The 8,580-nt window shown below is 45.3% G+C and overlaps 1 non-coding gene across 1 annotated transcript; it reads left to right on the top strand.

Moving 5' to 3' along the window:
* The first annotated feature begins 7,106 nt into the window (after positions 1–7,106).
* TRNAY-GUA (transfer RNA tyrosine (anticodon GUA)) lies at positions 7,107–7,181 on the top strand. The gene has a single exon. It is a non-coding gene; the product is annotated as a tRNA-Tyr (tRNA).
* Positions 7,182–8,580: the final 1,399 nt, after the last annotated feature.

Genomic DNA, 8,580 nt, shown 5'->3' with positions numbered 1-8,580 from the left:
GCTCAAGCACCCGAAGAACCATGCGCAGCCACTGGCCCCCACCTTCCCACCACGTCCCATGTGTGCCATACTATGGCCACCATACATACATACATACATACATACATACAAACATAAATACATACATCCATACATCCATACATCCATACATACATACATACATACATACATACATACATACATACATACATACATACATACATACATACATACATACGTCATACGCAGTGCACAAGTATCCGGAAGAATTCAACTTTGTTGTCTTTTTGTTGATGAATGTCCATAACTTGTGCAATCTCGACGGCCGAAATTGAAGGGCAACTTCTTGAAATTCATCTAAGGAATGCGGGCTTACAATCGATAAGCCCTACCCTTAGTTCAACTCAAGGACACACTTTTATTTATTTATTTATTTATTTATTTATACATACATACATGTGTCGAATCAGCTAGGTAGGGCGGGAGATGAGCAGGATTGTACTGAGTGATGTAAAAAAAAGATTTTTTCCCTTTTTGCTTTTATTCCTTTGTTATTTTGGTTTGACATTTGTGATGACTGTTGCCTCGACCAAGGAAATATTTTTGGGTGGTCCTGCACACTAGCAGCCCCTCCTCCCTCCCCCTGTGTACATGAAGCCCTGTTTTTCATGAATAAAATTCAGTTGAAGTCCGGCATTCGTGTTGTCTTTCTCTTCTCTTCCGTGTTCAATTGCGCGCTGGAACAATGTTTCATAATGCTAATCACAGCCAACTGGCCCAGCTGTCCATACTTAGCGACATCCTTTCAGATGCTTTTTTTTTCGGTGCTTGCATGAGCCAACGCGTAGGTTTACGACTAGCGATCACGGGTTTCGTCTAGCCAGTTCTTGTTGAATTGATTGATTTGATTGATTGATTGATTAGTAGGGTTTTTTGGCGCAAGGGCCAGATGTGGCCAAAGAGCGCCAAGTCGATGCTCTGTACTTCTGAATGATATATGGGTGTTAATTGCGGGGAGTAATGAAACACGGCTGTATAGTGGCCTAAAATATTCGCTAAAAAGCGCAATATATGCATGTGGTGCGATGTGGCTGTAAAAGCGCCTAAATTTTATTTGCTCTAAAGTGCGTAAAATACAAGTATATACATAATATGAAAGAATGACTGTGATTGATCGTTTCTGCGATGACAATAGATGTTTCACAAGATGGGGATGGTCAGTAAATTATGTAAAATCTGTAGCACTAGTGCCTCAGCAAAGCCTTGAAAGCAAGGGCTGGGAGGCAGGTGCTCTCGAAGATGTTTTCATTGCAGCTACGACCTCCAGGTGGAGGCCGCGCTACAAGTAGCCTGGCCAAATCACTTTTAGGGTGTCAGTTTCAAATAAAAAGTTGAATAGTGATTGAAAAGTAAAAAGGGGTTCATTGCTAAGAAAAAATGCTGGATGTAACGGTATGTGTTGGATATAAGCAGAGGGAAAGTGCTTTTTCCTTTCTGCCTCTATTTCAGTGCATTGGATAAGGACATGAATAACTGTAAGCCTGTTGCCACATTTGCTACATGTCGGTGGTTCGCTTCCCGTCAAAAGGTAGGAGTGAGTGGCGTACGTATGTCCTATTCTTAATCTACACAGAAGCACTTCCTTATGTCTTGTTGTTTTTTCAGTTATCCAGTTCCCTAATTTTGGCTTGATAACGTGTAGCTTATTCAATACTGAATTATCCCATTGGTCCTGCCAGTACTTCCTCAGTGTGTTGCGTAAGAAGGGCTTAAGTTCTTTTGCTGATATAGGTTTATTCATATCCGTTTCATTAAAGGTGACTGACGTTGCACTTTCGTCAGCAGCTACATTGCCTTTTATGCCCCTATGGCCAGGTACCCAACATAGGATGATGTTCTGGTTGTGCATTAATGCTAGGCATAGTTGTGTGTATAGTTCATTAAAAACAGGGTTCTTATGTTTACGAAAACTCATTAAGGCCCTTATTACGCTTAATGAATCTGTGAAAATGGTGGCCTTATTCAGATTTGTTTGTCTGATGTGCTTTACGGCTGAGAGTACTGCGTACGCTTCAGCCGTAAAAATACTTGTGTTAGGATTTAGAGTACCGGAGGTGGAAAAAACTGGCCCAAGAGCTGCATACGCGACACCAGCAGATGATTTAGAAGCATCTGTATAATACTCGGCACAGCAGTACTTTGCTTGGAGTTCGAGGAAGTGTGATAGTATATGTGCCTCAGGTGCATGTTTCGTTATTGCAACAAAAGAGATATCGCACTCCATGGTCTGCCATTCCCAAGGCGGTGGAAGGCGAGTGGGAGGCATTAAGATATTTTGTGGGAGATGGATGTTTGTTTCTTCTGCCACTGCTTCCAAACGTAGGCTCAAAGGAGTTCTAATACGTGGGCGGTTACTGTAAAGTCTGACAGCGGACAGGTCGCTAACAATGGAATGACATGGATGCTCGGTGTCTGATTTTACCTTAGTGTAGTATGAAAAACTTAAGAATGTTCTGCGTAGATGTAAGGACCATTCGTTGGCCTCGACGTACAAGCTTTCAACAGGGCTAGTTCTAAAGGCGCCTGTTGCCAGTCGTATACCGAGGTTGTGAACTGGGTCGAGAATCTTTAGCGCACTCTCAGTTGCGGAGTTGTACACCACGGCTCCGTAATCGAGGCGTGATTGTACGAGGCTCTTATACAGGTTCAGCAGACACTTCCTGTCACTGCCCCAGGTTGTTCGAGAGAGCAGCTTGAGGAGGTTCATGGTCTTGAGGCATTTTTCTTTAAGATATTTTAAGTGGGGGACGAAGTTAAGCTTTGTGTCCAGGATAACACCTAAGAATTTGTGTTCAGGGCTAACAGTTAGTCTTTCTCCATTAAGGTTAATATCGGGTTGTGGTAGTACACTTCTCTTGTTAGAAAACAGGACACATGTGCTCTTTTGGGGGTTCAATTTGAAACCATTCTCGTCCGCCCACCTTGATAATCTATTCAGGCCAAGTTGTAGCTGCCTCTCGCAAATGCTAAGATTGCATGACCTGAACCCTATCTGTACGTCGTCCACATAGATGGAATAGAAGAGTGTGCGATGTAATACGGTGGTGAGGGAATTCATTTTAACAATAAATAACGTACAGCTCAGTACTCCACCCTGCGGTACGCCTGTCTCCTGTATGAATGGTCGAGATTGCACGTTGCCAACTCTGACACGAAATGTCCTGTTAGAGAGATAGCTTTCAATTATTCTCAGCAGGTTGCCGCGAATGCCCATTGCAGAAAGATCCCGAAGGATCCCGAAGCGCCACGTGGTATCATACGCCTTCTCCATGTCAAGAAACACGGACAACACAAGCTGTTTGTGGACGAACGCTTCCCTGATATACATTTCCATGCGTACAAGCTGATCTGTCGTTGATCTGCCTTCTCTAAAGCCACATTGATATTGATCTAATTTCTTGTTAACTTCTAGATAATGTACCAGGCGACTGTTTACCATCTTTTCGAAAACTTTACATAAGCAGCTCGTCAATGCTATAGGCCTATAACTATTTGCCAAACAAGGGTCCTTACCCTGTTTCAAGATAGGAACTATGATGGCCTCTTTCCAAGCAGAGGGAATGCGGCCGGACGACCATATAGAATTGTAGAGACAAAGAAGGGTTTTTTCTGTTTCAGGCGGCAGGTGTTTAAGCATTTCATATAGGATGCGGTCAGATCCGGGGGCAGATTGGTTGCAGCTGTTTAGGGCTGCCTGAAGCTCTGCCATGCAAAAGGGTCTATTGTATGCCTCGTATTTTGTGCTTTTCCTTTCTAATGGTTGTCCTTCTATTTGCCTTTTGTGCCTTTGGAATGTTTCAGAGTAGTGCGACGAGCTGGATATCTGTTCGAAATGTGCGCCAAGAAAGTTCGCCTGATCTTCCATGCTGTCGCCTTGAGTATTCACTAAAGGTAGAGAGTAAGACTGTCGACCCTTTATTCTATTAACTCTATTCCAAACCTTTGTTTCGTCAGTGTAGGAGTTAATGCCTGATATATACTTTCTCCAACTCTCTCTTCTAGCTTGTCGCCGCGTTCTTCGACCCTGGGATTTGACCTGCTTGAAATTGACTAGATTTTCTGCTGTCGGAGAATCCCGAAGTAAACCCCATGCCTTGTTTTGCTTCTTTCGCGCTTTTCGACACTCATCATTCCACCATGGAAGACGGCGTTTTGTGGACACTCCACTTGTTACAGGGATACATTTGGAGGAGGTGTCAAGAAGAAAGGCCGTAAAATATTCAACCGCAGCGTCTATGCTTAAAGCACACATGTCGTCCCAGGATAAACAAGCAAGCTTTTTGAACGTTTCCCAGTCAGCCGAGTCAGTTCTCCAGCGAGGTAATTGTGGAAGGCATTCATTAGCCATAGGTGTGCTTAGAACTACAGGGAAATGATCACTCCCGTATGGGTTTTTAATAACTTTCCATTGAAAGTAAGGTAGAAGAGTAGGAGATGCTATGCTAAGATCTATTGAGGAGTATGTTTTGTTTGCCATGTTATAATACGTGGGCTCCTTCCCATTCAAAAGACATGCACCTGAAGAAAAAAGGAACTGTTCAATCAAGCGACCTCTCGCGTCGCAGCGCGAGTCGCCCCATAGGTTGCTGTGGGCATTTAAATCTCCAAGCAGAAGATATGGTTCAGGTAACTGATCTATTAGTGTTTGGAATTCTTGTTTGTGGAGCTGAAAATGCGGCGGTATATATAGGGAGCAGATGGTTATCAGCTTATTTAACAGTACAGCTCGAATGGCCACTGCCTCAAGGGGTGTTTGTAGGTGTAAGTGTTGACAGGCTATAGATTTGTCAGCTATGATGGCTACGCCGCCGGATGATGCGAGGGCATCATCGCGATCCTTCCGAAAAATAACATACTGACGTAGGAAGTGTTTGTGTTTAGATTTCAAATGAGTCTCTTGGACACACAGCACTTTAGGAGTTAGTTGATTAAGGAGTTCTTGGATATCATCGAGGTTGCAGAGCAGGCCTCTGATATTCCACTGAATAATCAGTGTATCCATATTAAAATAAATGTAGTGCTATGTGTCAAAGAGAATGAACTTGGTTTAGCTTATGTTGCCCTTTTGGGGCCCTGTAATTGGAGTTTTGTCTTTTTTGGAGCGATCGGCAAAATCGCGCCGCTCCTTAGGCGTCAACTGCGCCTTCTGACTCGGTGTTGTGTCCATGGCCTCTTGAGAGGCACTGGACAGCCGCTCTTGCGACCGGTGCGTTTTCCGTGAAAGCCTTGTCTCGGAAGACAAGGCCTTGGAGCCCACCGTCCTGGTGGTTGGTGGGCTAGTCTTGACCTCGGAGCTGGGCTGACCGGTGCCAGCACTAGCGGAGGCCTCAACTGTGGACGAATTCGGGAGGGGTAGGGCAGCCTTCGCTGCTCCCACCGTGGGGGCGGGTGGCGTTGCCGCACGCTCGCTACGCGTGGTGCTGGCGTCCGCCAAGTGCCGTTGTGGTACTGCCCCCCGACGTACCACTTCGGCGAAAGATGCGGTCTGTGTAAATGTTTGTGAGATGCGTTGCCTTGCTTCTCTGAAAGTTATGTTTTCTTTTACCTTTATTGTAATTATTTCTTTTTCTTTCTTCCAGACTGCGCATGATCGGGAATATGCTGGGTGACCACCATTACAATTACTACAACGGGGCTCAGCCTTACAGTCATCTGCAGAGTGGTCATTGATGCCACATTTTGCACATGTTAGCCGCCCTCGGCAGCTCTGGGAAGCATGACCAAACCTCTGGCATTTAAAACAACGTCGAGGGTTTGGGATGTATGGCCGTACTCTGAGTTTGGTATATCCAGTTTCTAATGTCTCTGGTAGTGTGCTGGAGCCAAAGGTAATAATCAGGTGCTTAGTTGGCAGTTCCTTGTTGTCACGTCTAATCTTTATTCTTTGTACACTTATTACGTTTTCATCTTTCCATCCTTCCAGGAGTTCTTCATCGGTCAAGTCCATCAGGTCTATTTCAGAGATTACGCCTTTGGCCGTATTCAATGTTCGGTGTGCTGTCACACTGACAGGGATGTCTCCAAGTTGTACAAGTTTTGTTAGCTTGTCGTGTTGTGCTTTGTCTTTTAGTTCTAGTAATAGGTCCCCACTGGCCAGCTTGGTGATCTTATAGCCGCCTCCAATGGTCTCTGCGAGATGCTTCGCGACAACGAATGGTGAAATTTGTCTTGCTTTCTTGTCAGGTTTGTCACTGTGGACAACGTGAAATTTAGGGAAAGTCTGAGTGCCTTTTAAAAAAAACTGGAACGTAGCATCGGTGCGCCCCCTTTTAGAGGGGCGATCGGTACAGAAGGGGTTGGAAGTTCCCATGAAATGTGTTGTGTATTCAGCGACGATGCCAGTCACCCACCACCGAGCCCAACAAGGGGACACGGCAGGGTATGCGGTGAAGCAAACCCTACCATGCCAACTGTACATCGTCGTTATAACCACATATGTTATAACCAAGGTAGGTCATAGCACACCAGGTTAACCCTTGCTGCCAGGAAGGTCAGAAGTAATAAAGAAATGAGAAGGAGACAGGAAAGGTGGAAAGTAAGGAAAAGACGAAGGTTGTAGGGAGAGAGAGACAGGAAAAGGCAACTACCGATTTCCCCCGGGTGGGTCAGTCCGGGGGTGCCGTCTATGTGAAGCAGAGGCCAAAGGGGTGTGTTGCCTCCGCCGGGGGGCCTTAAAGGTCCAAACACCCAGCCTCAGCTCAACCCCCAGGATCCCCCTTTCCCCAGACACGGCTAAGCCGCGCACGGCTACACGCGGGAGGGTCCAACCCTCGTGTGCTCGGGTCCGTGGTGTCGCAACACACCAAACGCCTGCTTGCGCAGACGCCCCTGCGGGGAGTTCTTGTTGAATTTCTTTCTCTACGATTTACACAAAATTCCTTTCGGATGCTTTATTTTTCCGGTGCTTGTGTGAGCTAACGCATAGGTTTACGACGTAGTTGTTTTGCGGATACCCGCAAGGTGGAGAGAACTAATGAATAAAGGGAAAATCAGACATCTACCCCTCCGTCACTTGCCTTTGCTTCGCGTTGTCGAGAAATTCGACTTCGCCCTGCCATCTGCCTGCCGCCTGGTTAGCTCAGATGGTAGAGCGGCTGCCCCGTAAAGGCGGTGGTCCCGGGTTCGAGTCCCGGACCAGGACGAATTTTTCTTCAACTATTAAGGTTTCCATTCCAGGAACCCGTATGGGTTTCCTTTGTAGCAATTGCTACGGAGGGGTGGATGTCTGATTTTCCCTTTATTCAGGTTTACGACTAGCGATTACGGGTTTCGTCTTGCCAATTGTTCAATTTCTTTCTCTATGATTACACAGAGGAAGCTTTAGTATGCAAAGTCGTGATGGTTGCGGAGGAACACAGTTCATGGAGCCAGCATCCAAACGAAAAGCGCACTCTTGGTACGTTACACAAACTCCATGGGTGCACTGGAATCTCCACACAAGTTTCTTCTTCAGTTCCCGAAAGAAACTCTGCTTATGCGAACGATGGTCAAAAAGTACATACGCAAAACATCCACAGCTCATGACTTTATATGGAGACCTCTTTTCTTTTATTCAAAAATGCTAAACTTTTTCTTTTGCATTAAGGAGTATATTGGCCCGTCCACTAGCTTAATGACGCAATAAGGCATGACATTGTAATAATTTCACCGCTAAACATTTTAGAGAAAATCTGCACGAAGTGGCAACAGGGAAAGTTGCCGCGTAGTTGCTACTCCCCATTTCTGTCAGGTTCACAATATGCAATACATGATGCGAAAAATATCATTTACACGAGCACGTCCATACGGGCAATGTGTAGAGCTCCTGCATATTTAGGAGAAATATTCGATGACCATTTATGAAACGTTTCGCTTATTTTTATCGTGCCTTAAGATTTGCGTTTGCAGGCCTCTGAGCTAAATCCCGCCATCATAATGAAGAGGGTCTCTGTATCGCGTTGATTGCGCGTCTTGCCTGAATCGCATCTCGTCGTTGGCGCATGCGCGGTGGAGCAATGTATCCACATGGCGGCGTCCTTGCAGTTGTAGATTTGAATGCATGGGCAAGGTCGATTAAAATAGGTTGCGAAGCTTCGAACGAAAGCAGATCAATAAAAATTCTCACCGACATCAGCAAGGGTGGTTATGGAAGCAGCGACTGGAAAAGCTAAAACATTCGAAAAGATTGGAAAAGAGAAAAGCGTTTTTAATTTAAGCGACACACAGTTACATTCACTAACGAATAATAAAATTCTTGGTCAATATTACACATTCGTGAGGATCTAAGGAAATAGAAGTTTATTTAGATTTATTATTACTAAAAAAATACATTTCTTATCAGCGCCCACCGTTACGGGGCCGTTGACGCCGCGATCACTCTTAGTGCAATGTACCTCTTGAAGGGTGCAGAAACGCGCGCTCGTAAAGTTCACCTCTTGAAATACGCCCCCCTCACACGTTGTGCTTCCTTACTTGTCGAAGTTTGTCTGAATTTGGTGACGCGGGGTAATTTCATCGCCCAAAGCACTCTACACCTAAAGCTATCGTCGGCCTCCAAAGGAA

Source organism: Dermacentor albipictus, chromosome 9, assembly GCF_038994185.2.
Source record: "Dermacentor albipictus isolate Rhodes 1998 colony chromosome 9, USDA_Dalb.pri_finalv2, whole genome shotgun sequence".
In the NCBI taxonomy this organism is placed as follows: domain Eukaryota; kingdom Metazoa; phylum Arthropoda; class Arachnida; order Ixodida; family Ixodidae; genus Dermacentor; species Dermacentor albipictus.
This window is presented reverse-complemented; position numbering and strand designations above follow the sequence as displayed.